Raw genomic sequence first — 18,343 nt, 5'->3', positions numbered from 1 at the left:
ACAATGAAGGGGATGGTCCTCATTTTTCCAAAAATTATGTGGAAGAGAGAGTCAGCTCCAGCAAATTCAGATTAATGGAAGGTTGGTTGTTTGGGATATAAATAAGGGCATGCGAATTGTAAGTCTAGATTAAGAGAGATGGACATCAGGAGTGAAAAGGCAAAGGTTAATGCAAGGCACTCATAAAAAAACAAAGCACTCCTTCTCATTAAAAATATATTTTCAGCTTCTAAATTGAGCCTGAGTTTTATGGGTGATGGGCAGTGATGTACACTCAGTACATTTCCTACCATAACACGAAAAGGCATGGATGTGCTGTAGGGCCCCATATGGGTTTCCAAACTTTTAGACTGCCTTATATGATTAGAGCAATCAGCTCTTTCCTGGAGGGACAGAAACGTTCTGGTAAACTACAGCTGACAAATATAATGAACAATTCAATTTCTTGAAGATTCAATAAGCGATAATCTGAAGGGTAAAGTTCCCTGTTGCTGACAGCTGCCAGGTGAGAAAGGGGATTTGGTTTTATTAAAGACAGAGCAAGAACCAAAAGGTTTGTATTCACAGGGATCTAAGCAAATACATGCTGACAAGTTCAACGTTTTGGGTGGTTTTTGATAACATTTGAGTCCAACTTTTGCAAGGTTATAAAACATCTCTGCTGTTGACAACCATGAGCTGCTGTGCACAACAGATCTCGTGACTTTGGGTACAGGGTAGGACACAGACCTGTCAGATTTAATGCTGAACAATGGAATGAAACACTGTGATGTTGAGCAACTCCGAGCTAGATGATGTTGGTATGAATGTAAATCCCATGACAAATCTATTAACTCTGCAAAGATCCACACCAGGCTTGCCATCCCATTCTGTTACAGCACACCGTGGCCCAACCACTCAGCATGCTCATTTACACTCCTTGTTTGATTGCCTGATCTGGTTCCCTTCAGTGTGATGTCCACAACTAGAAGGACTTACACCTGCATTACAGCTACCTTCTTAAAAATCATAACGTTTATAAAATTATTCTCTAAAAAATACAGTAGTTCTCTGGAAAAAATGGCTTTTGCACCAATTATAAAGGAAACAAACCAACCAAAGACAAAACCACTGCTCTGAAGCTAATAATGCACAATGTTCAGGCGCAGGCTTTCCCCTTCACTGCAAACGCCGCGGACACCTGGAAGTTATTAGATACAGTAATCATTTCTACTTTGCCTCCAGTCTACATTTTTCCTCTGGGTCACTCATGAGACATTTTTAATCCTATAAAAAAAGAAATGTAATTCAGAAAGTATTGATTCCAGATATCTTTTCATCTTCCTGACTCCCAGCCCTCCTGGTTGCAGCACTGCCCCAGCCTACATGTGGGTGCAAGGCACCAGCTCACGTGCCTCACATCTCACCATCATCTTTTTCCTTTTACAACCAGAAAAAAAAAAAACCAAACCTGGACAAAACATCACGAAAGTGTAGGTGATGGTGTTTCAAAGCCAGAGCAGTGCTCAGCCAAGAAGCCCTCGGTTGGCTTTCCCACGTTAACAAAGAGCACGGATGATGACAGTGCCCTTGTGTTGGCCACGGTTCCTCTCAGAGGTATTGATTCAGGTTTTTCCCACTAACTTTAGTTTTTACTGAGTGGTGACAACGTTCCCAGTCCGTCAGATGGAATGAAAGCTAAGGTAAAACATCACCTTCCAGATGAATGGAAAACTCGGGCGGTTCTCAACTGACTGCAAGCATTAAAAGTCTCATCTATCTCTTGGCAGTCCAGGTATAAACTATGGCTACTTGGCCCAATTCCAGCTTAGTTAATTACAATCTTACATAAAATAATATCCTGTCTAATTTAATCGGGGTATGACATAACAGAGGATTTATACTAATCAGAAAATTCCTGAATAACAATTCATTTAAGAAGCAATTTCATTATGGATTTCTATGTATTAGTGGAACTTTTCATTAGAAATGTAAGCTGTAACCATCACCTTATTACATTTTTGCAGTCATCCATCCTAAGGTTTAATATGATTGGCACCGCTGTAGCATCTGAATATCTTCTATGTGAAATCAATAGCAGTATCAAAGCCCCATAACTTGATAATGAAGTTTCCAAAAGGAGAGTAGAGCCAAAATCCTTTCTCTCATACATCTATTGTTTTATCTTGCCATTTTAATTTCACGGTTTTTCTTGTGTGTGGTTTTTGGTGTCGTGTTTTTCTTTTTCTTTTTCTTTTTTGGGTAGTTGCCTTTTACAGCCACGCAACACTCATAGGAGAACTTGTACAACCGGACATCACACTGATGCTTGGAATTAGCCAAGACTTTTGGCCACACAACTTTTCTGCAAGTGGATCCTTCAACACATCCAAATCAAAGCTCCAGGACGGAGACTGGAGGCTGATGGTGAAATGCAGTTTAAAGGAAGGAGGAAAACACACATCATTGAAATAACACTGAAAATCAGGGCAGCAAAAACAAAATCCTGGAACAGGCTGCATGGCCTCATTGCCTGTCACAGCTGTTTGGTGGCTGTGGATGGTTTCCCATCCGTTTGAAAAGGTGGGCACAGCAGCCCAGAGCCCCACCACAGCTCAGACCCCGACTTCCCACGTTCTGCTGGGAATGTTTAACACATTTCATGCATTCAACACACCAAACCAAGGTGCAAGCTTAACACACGTGCAGGTATTATAATTTAGCACCTGGTGGAATAGGGCATTTTGGCCCTCTGTAGGGCTTGGCACTGCCCACAGCTGCCCACGAGCCGTAATACAACACAAATACAACACAACAAGTATTTGTGTGGCCCATATCAATAAGTGCAACCCAGAAGGAGCCACTGCCCCACACAGCAATGTAACTGCGTGACGAGTCCACAGCTGGAATGAAAGCTGCACGACAGCGGGGAGCAGCACACAGCGTGCTGGGAGTGGCACATCTCCCACCCCACACACAGGTCCTCCCTTTTTATTTAATGCTGGGAAAATAAATTTCATTGTAACAAGAAGCTTGGATAATTTCCTCACTGAGGTTAGGCGCTTCTTTGACTACACCAAGTGCTACTTCCAGCAATAATGCCTTAAATCTCCCTGGGCAGGGTTTGATGGCGCAGTAATAAAAATGTCTGTGCCCTGTTTATTCCTCAGCTCCTGCAGCAGTGGTGATGAACAGCACGTCAGACTCTCTGAGCACAGAAGCACCCTGGCTGCCATCCCTGCCGGCTCACGGCTGCTCGCCTCCTGTTTATTACTTTCTTTCATTGGAAAATCAGATTTGGGTACAGCAGCATCTTCCAGAGGGTCTGCACACCAGCTAGCACTGAGCGGCACTGGCTCGTCTCTGCCACGGAAGCAGTGGCTGATGATGACTATTAGTGTTCAGCCACACCAGCTCCACTGGGAACAAACCTCACTGCAACGTGGCCGATCCAATCATGACAGCAACTCCTGCTGTTAGTTTTGGCTTTTTTTGCCCCCTGGAACTGATCAATTTGGGCACCAGTTCAACATTACATCATAAAGAAATATATTTCCTGCCACATGTGCAATAAGTAGGTTTGGCCTTCTAAGAGGGAAGCTGTTTTGAAGAGAATATCCTAATGATGTGAATTTTCTTTTTCAATTCTTTTGAGAGTCAATAACCCTGGAAAAGCCAGAGATTCAAACTGATATGGGTACCTCAGTGCCAGATCTGCAGACACAGAGAAAGATGAGGAAGGGTGTTGTCACACTGCAGGATGTTCCCTCTTTCCAACAGAACTCTTTCTCAAAAGGTCAACGCCATTGGAAAACTAGTTTGATTGGCATGGAACGACCTTTCCTCTTGCACTGATAGCAATTAACACAGAAGAAGAGATCAGGGATGCACTGCTTCCAAGGACCTGGGACTAGTAACAACCTCAACATGCAGGCAGCTCTGTGAAACAACAAAGTGCAGGGTGAAAAAGGCAAATTCACCTCCTGGCTGGTCAAGGATGAGACCCCAAATCCTATCTCTGCTCTTGGGCCACCACATCAGGAGCAGCATCCCAGCACGGAGTGAGAAGAGCAAAGGACCAAGAGAGGGATGCCCTGCAGGCGCTGACCCTTGGAAGATCCCACTGCAGGAGCTCTGGGGCTGTGTTTGGGTTCAGTCCTGGTGCACAGTGCTCACTTTGCGTTTACAGCGTGTGTGAAGAAGCCCATGAAAGCAGGCAGCATATTCCCAGGGAGTCACTGAACAGCCCATGCACTCCTAAGGGCGTCCCATAGCTCCCCAGCAAAGAGTCCTGAACATCATTTCTCCATCTCAGTTACACAGCTGAACTGCATACCTCATTTATGAGAAGCGAGATAAGGGGAGCCTGGCCCACAGGGAGCACAGAGCCCGAAATTCATTTCATTTAGCTCACAGGCACAAGACTTCTTTTTCTGTTGAATTATTACTAGATAGCATTAAGATGTATGGCCTGCCAAATATGTTTAAATGACTTTTTGGTCTCCATCATCACCATGAGAAAGCTAACAAAATCTGTCCAATCTATCTAAATAGAGATGGGAGGGGGCTGGGAAGAGACGGCAGGACTTAATGAAGCTGTGAAGAACTGAGCCTTTTAAAAGAGCTGATAGACACGAAGTAAGTAATTATAAAGTGGTAACAATGGCACAGTTGCCTTGCTGGATTCTCAGAGTACACCTGTTAGAACAGCTTGGTGTGTTTATTCTCCCTGGTCTCTAGGCAGATCTCTGGTAGAGCTGCTCTCTGACAGAAGCACCAACAAAAACTAATTAAAAAAATCAAAATTCCCAAAGAAAACTGCAGATTTACGTACTTCTTACGTAATGAATAAGTAGCACAGATTAAAGACAGGAAAGAGGTTACATCTTTTAAAAGGGATAACGAGCAAAGGCAAACATGCAAGAGAAGAAACATGGATTTAAAATCTACTACCGTTGGGTATTCCCGTAAGTGACACAACTAAGGAATAGAGCAAATGTTTTCCTATTTTAGTTCTGGACAGAGCTTCCTGCACCTCCCATGTTCACTGTGTGCATTTTTTACCAGAACATCAGCAGAGACCAATAGAACACATGGAGGGAAAGCCCCTGCCATGCTATGAGATGTATCAGTTTAATGCAGCTCTGCTTGTTTTGGTAATGGTACTGCTATCCCCAAGGAGGGTTAAAATACAGAAAACCTCTTTGGAGAAAGAAATTGGTTTGAACTGTATTTTTATGCAAATAAAGTAAAGATAAATTCTGCGTCCTCTCTTAATATATTTCCACTTGTCCGCAGATGCAATAAGAAGAAGCCAATTGAAAGCTTTTCATCCCTCCAAGAAAGAAAGTCTAAAAGAAAAATGAGTACTCCACACAAAGCTGAGCAGCCAATTTGTTAAGCATCCGTGCAAGTTCCTTCTGCTTGGAGCGACAGAGCAATCCCAACAAGGGCTGCATCCTGCCACGTGAGCTGCATCAGGATTAATTAGCTTGCATTATGATGTCTGGATGTAAAGAAGGCAAACAAATGAAGCGGCATTTCTCTGGGTTCGGTCAGGAGGAAGCTGAGGAGGCTTTTGGCTCCTGTGAGGGAACAGACAGCTTAAAAGTGGATCAGTTCAGCTGCCCCTCATCTCACGGACTGGCCGAACCTCTGAATCTTAATGACAAGCAAAGCAGAGACACAAGGTTTGGAACAGTCACAGTGAGATATGCTGAAACCACACACCGGGTGAATTGCTTAGACTCTTATTCTTTAAAATCTTTCATGAAATAAAAGCAGATGAGCAGCATCTATTCTGTGATTAACCAGGATATTCTACCAGGGAAAGCAAAGCATCATTCACAGCTCACTCATTGCTATTACTGTTACTACAAAGGGACATAACAAGGCAGCAACTTAAGAAGGAACGCCGGAGCATCTGCTTATGCTCAGACAGGAGCATCTCCACAGCGCTGGGGTAGCACTGTTCTGTCAGCACCAGCACTGGGAGGGTTGGCATTGGTGCCCGAGGAGATGTGAGCTCCCAGGGATGCTTCTGTGCTGCAGGAAACGCAGCAGAGCTACACTGAGATGTGGGCCCCTCCCTGCCCTCCTGCAGGAACGCTTGTACACAACAACGTCTTTTTGTTGTTCTTATTTACTGTTTCCATCCAGGTAATATGATGGGAAAAGAGCCATTCTTTTTCCTCCCGTGACAAGGTTGGTGATTTAAGGGACCATTGCTGCTTTTTAAAAAATCCCCTCCAAGGGAACTGACAGGTGGTTCGCTCTGATAGATTCAGGTTCACTGATTTAAGGACACAGCCCTGGAGCACAGACAGCGCCGCGCTCCCTCGCTTATTGTTTCCTACGAGGTACATTACAGCTTGTGGCAGGCAGGCAGGCCGGCTGCCCCACGTGCTGCAGGGCCCACGGGTTGAATGCTGCCTCAGAAACTGTTTTGTTGAAGAACCTTTTCCATCTGATTTCTTCATCTTCTCTTGCTGCTACAGAAAAGCCTAACGCAGCTTCTTTCTACAGCAATGAAATGATGCATTTTTTTTGGCAAACCTTTCTCTCATGGTGCAAGCTAAAAGCCTCTACCTTTTATGATCACACTTAGGTTACGCTCACATATTGCAATAAAGCACAACAGCATTTAAAACACAGCAAAACTTGGCACCTTGGTCCTATGGTCGCTCGGTGGCCAAAGGGGGTTGAAAACTTCTCAGCGTTTTCCTTCAGCCTCTCTGTAAGTCAGTGCCATTATTGCAGACACTTTCAGGATCTGTCACTGCAAAAGGAGCACCCAGACAATGCTACAGCACTGATGGCAGAGCCCTGGGGAGCCCTGCGGTGCTGACTGCATGACAAGCACTTCTCTGAAGGACAAAGGATGACACTGCGGCTCTTCAAACCCAATGCCAATGCTGTAGGTGGTTTCTCTCAGCATAACTGCTAGGAGCCAAGCACCTCTGAAGGGTGGAAAAAGCAAAAGGAAAATAATATTTAAAAAAAAAGAAACCACGCTTTTCTGAAAAATGGCAGCCTAACACAGCACAGAACCCTTTCCTTCAGACAGCAGCTGCCCTGCTGCTCAAAGCAAAACCAGAGGGAGAGCGGAGAGGAAGAACTCAGTTGGATGTGGAGCTCAGTGCTATGATTTAGCGGGGGCTGTTAGAGTTAGGCTAGTTTGGTTGGGTTGTGGTTGGACTCGATGATCTTTAAGGTCTTTTCCAACCTGAGCAATTCTATGATTTTATTCTATGATTCCAGGTCTGTGCTCCTGGAACTCATGCTTGAGCCAATTTATCCAGATGATGGGTAAAATCCAAGGAAATCTATCACTTCCATTTAACTAAACCCTGCAATGTGACCAGACTGGGAAGTTGACACTGTAACTGTGAGCATGTGAAATGGTGAATATTTTTCCCCCATTAGGGATGACTGTTCCCACTGCCTTGTTCTCTGCCAAGAAACACCTCTCCCACAGTACAGCCAACCCAAATTAACACACTACAACAAAGATACATTCCTTGGCAGTGGGTGTTTCCAACAGTCTCCCAGCCAACGCCAGACACACCACAATTCAAGGAGAAGCTGCAAAAAAGCAGTTATAAGAAAATTACATGATGTGAACTCTGTGTGCAGCTCTCGATTTCCTGCCCACCATAATGAGAGAAGAACTCCTGAAGTGTTATTTCTGTATCTCCACCTGCTGTGAGACAAGATGCTAATGCTGATACAGAACCGCCTAGGAAGAGCCTGCAGCATAGGAATCGTGGTGCCTTTCTTATTTAAGTACCAGCACATTCCTTTCTGCTTTGGATAGGGAAGGGACAGGGGAGACTGCCCACAAGTAGAGGAGACCACGACAAGTCCTGCAGCAGGTATGGCTGTGGGGGATTTCAGCAGTGAAGCAACTTTCATTCTCACTCTGATTAGGAAAAGATCTATGAGACAAGAGGCATAAAATACCCCAGAACTCTCCAGACTGTCATTGTGAACTATAGAGAGATGCTATAGCCCCTGACAGCTGAGATCCATCTGCTATTGACACAGGATCATTTCCACGTGGCAACGACATTTTCAAAACATCCCCAAGATATTTATGCTCAATATTTTTCTAGAGATACGCGAGGAGGAGGCTTAGAAATCCTTTAATGGGAATTGCTCACGTTCCTCTTGAGCCATCATTCGAACTCCCTCCTCTTCACATCTACTGCAGAAAGAGACAGGTATGAAAAAAGTATGAACTAATAGAGGAGAGAAAGGCAGCCAGGTGAGGCCAGGGAGATGGCAATAGAGCGTGGTGTGCCAGGATGCTGCTCCTGGTTTGGGCACTGCTGAGCTCTACTCACCCGCTGGAGGCAGCAGTAATGCTGCTAACAAAATAATGAAATAAACGTATTGATGAAAAAGATAAAAATAAGAAGAAAACAGTTTCTGTTGCTTTTTGTGCTGCTATCCCTTTAGGCTGTCATTAGTTTATTTATTCACTATGAAGTAGTCACAGGCATGTGCCAGTGGAATTAGACAGCCAGAGGTCTTACCAGCTTAAACCTGGAATAGACAAAGCAGATTGGTGTAAGAATTTGCATTTTGTGTATAAACTTGGTACAAGTGACAGATTCACAAAAAAATGAACCAGTTCTGTTGTTTCAAGTGACTAAAAATGGTTTTCATCTGACATTTTGTGAAGCCAACGTGAAATTGGTTGGGCATCTCCATCCAACTCCTATGGGGCATCACCCACAAAAACTAATAACTACAACAATTGTTATAATAACTGTAGGAAACAAAAAATCCCTGCACGAACCACAAATACTTCACCAGATATTACAGCCTTTTCTATGAGAGACTTGTAGCTAGTCCTCAAAGTAAATTATCCAGAACACTGAGAGAAAAACAATGAAATTGCTTTGCTACAGGCCCTATTGTTTTTTCCAGAGTTTCTTTTGTTATAGGAAATTGTGGATCAATTAGTAACTATTGATGCATTTTTTATTTTGTGGGCCAGTGTTCTAAAATGTGGAGATGTGGCACTTGGGGACACGACCAGTGGGCATGGTGGGGTGGGTTGGGGCTGGACATGGGGATCCTAGAGGTCTTTTCCAACCAGAATCTGAAAGGCATCTGAAAGCCTGATGCAAGATTGCAACTCAGCTGCCACACGGGAGCATTGCAGCGATGGTTCAGTACAACGCGGCACCAAGCCCCTAAGCTCCCCCCTTAAAGGAAATTGCACCTGTCAAGTCCTCCCCTACCTCACATTTAATGAGGGGAAAGCTAATCAATGAGTGCTTGGAGCTGCTGGTCTTTTCCCACGAGTCAAAAGAAGGAAGCTAGTCTGCCACTCTTCTTTATTTTTTAAAGCTCTTGTACGCGTGATGCCTATTGCAGGGAAAATCTTTTATTCCCCAACGTCCTCTGTTAAAGAGCTTTTACAGAAAAGGAATCCAACAGTTCATTACTTCTATCTGCTCAACATACTTTTGACATAATTGTATTAGTGCCCAGTTGCAGGGCTTGAAAAGGGAAAGCTGAAAAGCAGCTCTTTGCCATTGGTTTATTTATTTGTGGGAGTCCTGTTTGTGTACTAGAATACAAACCATGTTATTTGCAGTTCATATAATTTGTTTAATGCACTGCGTTCAAGAGGCCACCCGTGCTAATGCATCAAAGGAGTAAGCGGGTTACTCTCTCACTGCATTTAAGAAAGGAAAAGACCTACTTTCTGAGCCAAATCCCTCCTTGTTGATACACTCAGCTCTCAGCAAATTCGAATCAGCGAGGGAGCAGAGGAAGGGAACTGGGGAAGGGGAGAGCCTGGGGCTGCGAGGGGCACACAGCAATGAGGGGATACCAGCAGCACCAACAGTGCTCACCTGGATGCCAGCAGCCCACTTCGTTTTCTCATTGACTGAGTGCCTGTCTCCATCCTGGGAGCTCAGTAACGCCAGAGGGAAGCGCTGGTTGCTGGAAGATGTGCTACATTAGCAGCCCTCTCCAGCCATGGCCACAAACCCCCATGTCTGACAAAGAAAATGCATTTCTGTTCTCTCTGAAAGCTATTTGACTCGGTAGGTGTCCACGCATCACCACAAGATGAATGAGTGTTATGGCCATTATAAGTTGCTTTCATCTTCCATTCAGCTATAGAAGCTGGATGTCAATGCATTAATTACAATCCACAACGCCTGTTCATCACATTATTCTGAAGTATTCAATAAACACCAATTAACATATTGGAGCCTTTCCACAAACACATCTTGCCTGACTTGGAGCGAATGGATTCATAAAAACACACCATTAAACCAAGTAAGGAGGAAAAAAAACCATTCTGTAACAAATTTAGACCTGGGCATGCTATGTTTTAGTAGATGATCGGTTGGTAAATTGCATTTAAAAGCAAAGCAAGTCTATTAGCCCTGCCAGAAGATGCATTACGCTTCCCAACAGGCTCCAAACCACTCCACTTGAGTGAAACACACGTTTGTTGGGTAGCTCATAATGCACTTACATCGGCTAACGGTGATACAAAACCAACAGCAATTAGTGCCAAAACAAGTGGAGATGTGCTCAGTCAAACAGTCAGTATTCATGCCCATTTTATACCTTCTGAAGCCCGTAAATCAGGGCTTACGTCTGGGGCTGGAGACAAGACAGTGCTACAGCATTCTGGCACAAAGCTTTTTTTCTTACTGTAATGGAGTGCAACAGACTCTGATACCAGTGATGACCAAATGCAACCAGATACTGTCAGTACTACTGAGACTACTTTGCTTTTTTTGTTCCAGAGGAGTATAAACCCAATTTAGAGACGCGTGTGTATCAGCTACCGATAGGAAGGTCCATTCATCCCCAGCCAAGCATGGAGTCACAGTCCAGGATGCAGTCACAGTCATCCTGTGCAGGACTTGCACGTTAAAGAAGAACATGCCAGCTTTCTCTGGATCATTACAGAAAGGGGATGCCTAAGAAAGGAGATTTGTTGTTTCTGATGCAGCAGAACTTCCTGGTGTAAGTTAGGAGGGAATGAAGAGTTGGCAGCCATCAGCCGAGGAATGCTGCTTTCTTCCAAGCAATTAGGCCCCGTGGATTGCTCATTTCTAATTGTTATAAAGAATATGAAATGATGATTTTACACGTGGACTTACACCCACAAACAAGAAGACTGTCCTCGAGAGGAGCCCTCCCCTTGGGAAGCTGCTTTCTGGCAGGGGACACAGCATGGCATTCTCCTGTTTCATCATACGAGCATTAGCAAAAGTATTCCTTCCAGCCCTCGATTTTATTAAGAGTATTCAAGAGGTCTGTGCTAATGGAGATAGATTAGACAAGCAGAACAACATTAAGCCTGGACAGGCAGCAGCAGCACTGCGTTTTCTCTCATCAGATTGCTACAGGCTCAGAATACAGCTCCCGAAATTTCATGGCAGAAATGATTTGTTTCTCCCCAGGCAAAGGGCTCCTTAGATCAATAGCCTTAGGGAGGTGAGTGGAATATAAAAGGCAGACATTCCTGCAGCAAAATTTTTAGGATTCTACCTGCGAGAGCTATCAAACAGCAGCCGTGTGACTGTATATTCAACATATGCAGATGACAGCTTTTGTTGTAAAGAGGAACGCGGGGGTGGTGGTGGCACTGCCTGAGCCCAGCTGATACACGGCACGACTGGAAATGGATCCTGGGCCCTCACACAGCCCAGGGACAAACTAACATGCTTCTCCCTCCCTCCCACCCCTCCTTTTTTCCTTTTTTTTTTTGCCTGGCTGGGGATGCAGATTTGGTTTTGGCGAAGTGAGGAATGATGGATAACCTCTGGTACAACGGAGCACTGCACAAAGCTGGATTTTCTACACAATTAAAATGGAGAATCAGGTCACAGAGCCAGACAGACACCCAGGGAAAGTCAGGCTGGGCAGCATCTCGTGTCCTGCAACTTCAAAACCAGCCTCTGCCTGAATGCAATTTGAGCAGCAGCTCCATCAGAGCGGAGCTCTGCACTGAAACCACACAAAATCCAGGAAAGCCCCATGAGATACAGCTCATGTTGAAGTACACTCTGAAAGCATGTTTTCAAAGTTACCAACGTCTTTCAAGCTCTCACATGTTCCATTTAATTTCGTATTTCAAAAGCACCTATAGTTTTTGCAATCACAGCGTGAGGATATTTTTACTCTCCCTTTTCACCCTGCTCCTTTTTTGGTGCTTTGCTTTGGAATTAATGTTATTCCCACTCCCTTACGTGCTTCCATCTGTCCCCCCTTTCCCCCCATACACCAGGGGAGGCTCAGGTTGGATATTAGAAAGAATTTCTTCTGAGGAGCAGAGAGGTGTTGGCACAGACAGCCCGGGGGGGGGGAGTCCCCATCCTGGATGCTTTCAAGGGAAGGGCAGATGTGGTACTTAGGGACCCGGTTAGTGGGCAGTATTGGTGGTGGGTGGATGGTTGGACTAGATGATCTTAGAGGCCTTTTCCAACCTCAATGATTCTATGACTCCATTGCCTCTCCAGCATTTCCTTGGGGCTGTGATAAAAAGGGCTGCTGCATTTCAGCTGGGTCAGCATCAGTGGCACCTGCCATGTTTTTCTGTAGTCAGCTTTTCATGGTGAACAGAACGTCAACCAAAAAGAAAAGCCACAGGCTGACATATACTTAGCACATTTTTTTTTTCTTCTGGTAAATCACAGCCACAGACCCCTTCTGCAGGCAGCAAGTTCCCAGTAGCACTGCTGGGATGCCCTAGCAAAGACACGGGGTCTGAGCATGGTGTAAAGGATGGTCAGAACCATCCTTTTCAGTTCAGCCTGTTCAATCTCCTACTGCTGTTTTTTTCAGTTCCTATCAGGACATTCTGGATTTGTCAAGGAGATTTTCTCCTGTGAAGAACATGAAATAAAAACATCTCGGCTGTGGCTGTACGTAAATCGTATCACTGCGCTGGGGATACGGACTGTACTCAGTAATTTTCTGATGGCTGCTCTGGCATTTTGATTATAAAATTAGCACTGCAGCTCAGCAGCACTGTGCAGTATCAATGAAGCATGTGCTAAATGAAGCAGGAACTGGCTGATGGACAGATCTCAGGGAGCAGCTCCCACTGGGGACCGCTCTAGTGGGGCTGTTTCAGTGGCATCACATGGAGCTGAACTTAAAAGGCACCGTCAACTCCCAAAAACAAATATAACACAATCTGAGGAGAGGTACTGGCAGCTAACGGATCTGAGGCAGGTGTTGGGTAACCGTATGGTATATTAAGGAACAGTTCTGACCTTAAAATTAATGGATCTGCCAAAGCAGTTGAGGAAAAAAATTGGAAGAGCATGTAGATGGAGAAATGATGCAAAGCATCCTTGAGATGCCTGAATGGGAGAACAGAACACACGGCAGCATTCCTTAGATGATGCACATTTCACAAGGCAAACACAGCTCTAGCACTCGCTCACCATAATTTAATAAGACATTTAGTGAAAAAAAAAAAAAAGGAATGACAATGTGGGAAGTCTAGGTCTGACTTTCAGAAACCAGCTCTGCTTTTGCGAGAATGGAACAAAGCCGTAGGAGAGCCAGCAATTCCACATCCCCACTCAATGAAAATGCAAATCATCACATACAGATCTCTACCCGTACAATCTGAAGGTGTGGATGCCACAAAGAGGGGCTGTCAGTCATTTCATGAGCTCACCAACATTTGTATTTGCTGTTCGCTGACGTAACTTTGTGTCTGCAAGCAACTGAGAATAGTGTTATTTGTGCGTAGGAGATTGCTTCAGTGAACATTGCTGGTACGGATCAAATCCTTTTTTGAGAAATGGCATTTGCCTGGTTTTATGCGCCACTGAGTCACTCATAAGCACTTATAAATATTTAGATATTCTGCTCCTGCAAGAGTGTGCGTAGACATTTGATATGGTTTGCACTACATCACCTCCGAAGCACAACTCCACACTGCAAATTCCTTCATTTAAAACCAAGATTAACAAATCAATGCACCCTGAGGAGCAGTTTAAAACCACCGGTACGTTGTATTCTGGTGAGTTTTCTTTGCTATTTGTAGAGAATGGATTTCCAATAACAACTTGTAATTAGTTCATTTTCTCTTATTCAGTCATTATATATTAAGCCCGTTGACATTTTCCAGACGGTATCTTTTGAAATGAGAGGTATTTGAAAAACTACTGGAGATTGGCAGTTCCAACCATGTGCACCACCAGGAGGAGATGCTCTCTGCCTTAACTGGCAGCAATTCCTTACCAAAAAACCACAAAATCATTCCAACCATGCCTACCCTTACCAGAAATTTTCACTTTGGACACGAAGGTACAGAAATCCAGCTAAATGGCTTAAAAATTCTTTTTTTTGCTCCACGGTTAGCTTTTAGCTTATTTGTGCACTATCACATTCATTATTCCAGAAATCCCCCCCCCAGAATTGCCTTTATCCTCAGCAACAGGGCTGCATGGCACCCCTCAAGGCAGCCTGGAGCTGCTCACATTGGCCAGCAAAGGAAAGCACATCTTGTTCCCAAGCATTGCAGCACCCCAAACATCGCCGCCAACCCAAAGCACCGCCGCGCTGCTCTGCTTGCTGAGGCGTGTTTGAAGTCTGGATATCACATCGCTCACAGGAGAAACAAATCAATGTTGGTAAGCTAATGAATTATTTCCAACTCCGTAGCAATATCTGCAGCAACATGAAAGAAAAATCACATACAAAGGAGATTGCAGCTGAAGAGGCTGAGCACGGTGCGCAAACTGTCAATATTTTTGGACTATGATTTGATCCTGTTGATAACCGATGCTACAGTATTGCTAAAGAGAACACCTCAAGCAAAACTTTATCTCACAATATAGTTGTCCAATATAATTAACCAGGCTTGACCAATCTGGCTGGGAGATAGCAGCAAAACATGTCCAACCCTATGTGCAACACCGACAGGGAGGACTGGGCTGCAACACACAGCCCTGGAATGGAACTCACAGCTGCAACTCCTGCTGGACACCTGGGCTGCCAGGCAGACGTGAAATACATTGATTGCAGGCATTTCCAAATACACGTGTCCGTACTCCTCAAACACAAGTTATTTCCATCTTTCCTTATGTCCTGAGAATAGAAGCTCTCCCACGTGCCCTGCAGCTCCTGCTCAGGCTCTGCTCCTCTCCCCAAGCACATCTCTGCCTGTCCTGGCTGGCATGAAGCCTCAGTGTTTGGCTGACAGCTACAAAGCTCTGTCTTCAAGTCGTACCCAGAGAATCACCCCTCAAAAATAAATCTGCTTTCTACTCTGCTGTGCAGAGTCAGGAAGGCACAGCCCCGTGTGTCTTACAGCCTGATGTGGAACAGAGCTGCAGGAGTTTTAGGACCTCTGCAGGAAGTCTGGAGCCCGACCCACTGCTGCTCCTCTGCACTGGCACTGATTTACCCAACAGCCATGCCCAGCCCTGGCTCCTCATTCCTTTTATTTGCTCAAATTAACCCACAGTGCATTGTTCACTAAGTATTAAGGACAGTTAAACACGGGAAATCTGAATTAAAGCAAAATCAGAGAACAGCACGAGCTTCTTACAGAGAGCACAACAGCACAAACACGGCCAACACCAGCAAGTTGAGGAGTGAAAACAGCACGCTGATCCTGCAGCCTCTTCTGCAGCCATTCCTGCACTAAGTGGATGGTTGGACTGGGTGATCCTGTGGGTCTTCTCCCACCTTGGTGATTCTGTGATTCTATAAATGTGTTTAAACTGTTGTTTGTGTTCTTTAGGTAACAGCACATCTCACAGCCAGCAGCATTTCCCTGCTGTCAGAACAACAGCCATGGGGTAGGAAGGATGCTCACAAAAGGCCTTTTCGTGCTCTCTGAAGTAGAGCAAAATGCAGGCAAGCTGTCAGAAGGGCGTGCTGCTTAGGAGAGAGCCCTAGTTGGCAGCATGCTAGAATTTAAGGGGATTTTATCATAGGGTTAATAGCTTCTTATTAGCTAAACAATGTTGACAAGATAAAGCCATTTTGATGGAATGCATGTTTTCCCTCTCTTCGACACATTTGTGTTACAAATGGACCTGTCCACATTGATGCTAATATAGATCCAGAAGATTACACTGATTTTCTCAGCTAGGCTTTCACATCTGCCAACCTGCTACTTTCCCATTAGGGAAGACAACAGAAAAGCCAAAAGTGACATGCCTAATTCTAATGACCTCCAGTCAGATACTGTTCCAGAAGTTATATCCAAAAATCACTCATCTGAGTGTATTTAAAGCTCGACTCAGCTGGGCGACGTGCTTGCCAATTTCCTTGACCATCTCTGTGCTGATTAATTAGGTGCATGCTCTGCTATAGTACTGATATAAACTAAGCTTCTTATTTATTACTCATCTATTGAATCTTTTCTGAAAATATCAATAAGAAAACAGACAAGTATACTTAGTAGTACACTTCCTATTTTTGGAATGTGAAAATCTTTGAGTTCATCATCTTAAAAATGAATTTCTTTTCATTACTGCCCTAATCCTGTTTATCTAATAAAACTTACTAATAAGAAATTAGAAGACACCTAAATCTTGTTCTTTCCAGAGCTGCCAGGAGAACATTTAAACTGTCTCAGATGTTACTCATCGTGTACATATGATTAGGATGATTTGGAAAGTGATACTTTAATCCTCTGCTAATAGATATTTCCATTCATCCTCATACACAAAAGCAAATTTCTAAAAATTGCGTTCTTGGTATTCAGGGATAAAAGAACTTTCAGAAAAAATAGAATAAAGATGATACATTAGAGAGGGTTAGCAGGAGGGCTGCTATTTCTATCCGCAATCTGATATTCTGCATTGAGATGCATATATAATTGATCAGCATGATTAGAAATGATTATTAAAAGCAGCACCTATTACATGTAGGAGTTGTAATGGTGAGACCAGGTTTCAATAAGGCAAGGCATTGCATTTCTTCTCACCCACACAGTTTTCATTCACTCTCAGCTGACCAGCGGGGCGCAGAAGCAAAGACGCCCTTCGGACCTTTGTGGGCCCCAGAGGGAGAAGCTGGGTCAAAAAAAGGCAAGAGAGAACCATGGAGCGAGGAGGTACAATTCTGTGGCTCTGTAAGCTGCAGAAAGGCCATGAGAGTCGAGAAAATGAATTGCAACTTCAAAAGTATGGCAAGAATGACAAATTGGAAAGCTGTTTGCTCTGTCAAGGTCATCTTCAAACCTTTCCAAACTGCAACACCGCACCGGAGCGCGGCACGCTGAGACAGAGCTAACGGAGGTTTGGAGAGGAGAAATCAGATTGAGATTTCCTGATGTCACTGACTTCTGAAAGTTAGGTTCCTCAATTTGCAGAGCAGCCATCCCCGCTGCTGGCACACAGAAATAAGTTGGCTGAATTTTAAGCAACACAATGTGAAAAATGTGCCTGATGCTGTACTACAAAACTACTGTTAGGGGCCAGGGCTGCCTCATAATGAAGCACAAAGCTCATAAACATATTTTTGAGAAGTTGTTCCCAGACAGTGCAATAAAGTAAAAGAAACCAGACTTTAACCAGACACTGAGGTTCACATGCAGAATCTTGTAAAGTCTCCAAAGTTGCAAGCAACGTGCTTTGTTTTTTAACTGAGAACCAACGACCAATAAATGCCCTGGATAAAAGCAGGGATTCTGGGAAACTGACAATAGAGAAATCTGAACTTTAGTTTCTTTTAATATTCAAAATCCTTTAGATAAATCCTCAATGTGCCTTGCTTTTTTGCAGCAATCCTTTCAGTTTATCGATTATTTCCTCTGTTCCTTGGCTAATATTTTGTACCTCTCCTATTTTCATTGCCTGCTTAAAATTCACTGAACCAAGAACTCATACAGATGACTTGTGGAATTTAGCTTCACGTTCGTGTGACTTTGAGAACGCGTTGATCCAAATACACTCCCAAATAACTGCATGTCAAACCTTTATAGCTGGGGTAACTCACTCGATCACCTTCTTAACGGATGAAGTTTTATGTTTTACTGTATATCTGCAGCTTTGAGTGTGCTGTGTTGAATTAAATATATATGTGGTTCAAATAGGTGTAAGGTGATTACTGGGGCTAGTCTGAAAGCACATTAAGTGTTATTATCCAAACTTGTTTTGTTTTTTTTTAAATGAAAGTCAAGCAAACAGAAAACCTCTTTAGAAAAGGTGACGTTTGGCAAAAACAGTTTGTACATATTGTTTCCTCAGAGCTACTCAGGAGCCACACGCTCATGGCTACATACATGGCCCTCCCCCAACATCTCTCCACTGCCACCAACAAGATGCCATCAGCCCAAAGCATGAGAAAACCCACAACACCACCGAGTCCCACACGCTTTTACCAACCTCCTGGCTCTTGC

At 44.1% G+C, this 18,343-nt stretch overlaps 1 protein-coding gene across 7 annotated transcripts in view; it reads right to left on the bottom strand.

Annotated features, from left to right (window-relative positions):
- Nucleotides 1–18,343, bottom strand: part of FSTL4 (follistatin like 4) — a 187,198-nt gene that overhangs the window by 67,811 nt on the left and 101,044 nt on the right. The window lies entirely within an intron of this gene.

The sequence above is a fragment of the Meleagris gallopavo genome, chromosome 15 (assembly GCF_905368555.1).
Source record: "Meleagris gallopavo chromosome 15, MGAL_WU_HG_1.1, whole genome shotgun sequence".
NCBI classification, from domain to species: domain Eukaryota; kingdom Metazoa; phylum Chordata; class Aves; order Galliformes; family Phasianidae; genus Meleagris; species Meleagris gallopavo.
This window is presented reverse-complemented; position numbering and strand designations above follow the sequence as displayed.